The sequence below is a fragment of the Aplysia californica genome, unplaced genomic scaffold, assembly GCF_000002075.1.
Source record: "Aplysia californica isolate F4 #8 unplaced genomic scaffold, AplCal3.0 scaffold02669, whole genome shotgun sequence".
NCBI lineage: Eukaryota > Metazoa > Mollusca > Gastropoda > Aplysiida > Aplysiidae > Aplysia > Aplysia californica.
The window spans coordinates 3,313-4,812 of NW_004799939.1; positions in this window are offsets into that span (position 1 = coordinate 3,313).

The window sequence follows — 1,500 nt, forward strand, 5'->3', positions numbered from 1 at the left end:
CTGAACAGACAAGCAACCACATAAAACATCATACACAACATTCAAAACCAAACAGAGCAAAGCTTAGCTAGTGATAAGAAATACAGTCAAACCTCGGTATAATGTACACAGCTTAAAACCCACTATAGAGGCTGGAACGCTCACCTTCTAAAGCCACAATTCCCGTTTGGTATTAAAAAATTTTTCCGGCTAATACATATCTTGACTAAGACATTCAAGTAAATCTTGGGTCACAATCTTGGGTGGAAGGGAATATTTTATACCGAGGTTTAACGATACACTTTAAAAAAAGAAAAAAGCTTAAGAAAGAAAGAGAAAAGAACCAAAAAAAGAGAATGCTCCATTACAAAAAAAAAAGTAGAAGAAAATGGAGGAAAAGTGTGATGTGAAATGAGGTAGACTTCTAGCACTAGGACACAGAGAAGCACAGGGAACCCACACACAGGGGTACAACAACTGAAGCACAGCCGTCACAGCATGCAGGTATCTCACAACCAATAGAACCAATGTTAAACTACAGACCATCACCAGTCAGTATCTGAACCGCCACCACTTGTCAATAAATTGTTTAGTTGTTAAAACTAATTTAATATAGATGTTTTTTACGCCCCTGTCCACACAATTTGAATCATTTAGGAGGCAGGTGTCCACCCTGCCTGTCTAGGCCAATCCGGGCTAAGAGGGGTACAGCATCCCAACAAAAAGACCGTACTCGATAAAAAAAAATTCTCCCCACATGGGAATCAAACTGATCTTCTGAGCGCAATGACAAAAGTGTCTCTATGAGCTACACTACAGATGCTGGCATTATCTATACTTCTTTACAGAGAGGCTGTTGAGTTAAATAAGCCTGGTATTTCTTCATATAATGCCATCTATTTCAATCTAAATGTCTGGAATGTGAGAGTGTGCGAGAGGCTGAGTATGTGTGGGAGCAGGCGTTCTTATATATATATACACATGTGTATATATATTATGCAAATGAAAAAGTGCTACTGAATATGAGCGTGTGTGAGTGACTGTACGGGTGAGAGCAAGTTCGTGAGACGACCTGTTTGTTTGCAAGGACAGTGAAAAAAGATGCCATATATTGACAGTACGTCTGTGCGACATACACCGACAGACAGCAGCAGACGTGAGAAAGCAGCAGACGATGACACAACTACTAAGGGAACGTCACAGGCACATGCACAACTGAAAGCTCGGCAGAATATAGACTGGGTGCTGTTTATTTCTGGTGGTACTAAATAAATAAACAACACTTAATTGCTATTTTTAGGCTAAAGAGTCGGAGAAAGCAGGTATGATGAGTCGTATGCTATGAGTGCATCCTGGAGTGGGGGTTCAGAGCAGAGTGCTAGGTGTGTACTGTGTGAGCTGTAGGTACAGAGATACATTACAGGTACATTAAATATACACTGGTCTACTGGACTCTTGTAAGCTCCCACTACCACAAGGATTAGCATACTACACAGCAGTGATAGGGCAGAGTGGAGGTGG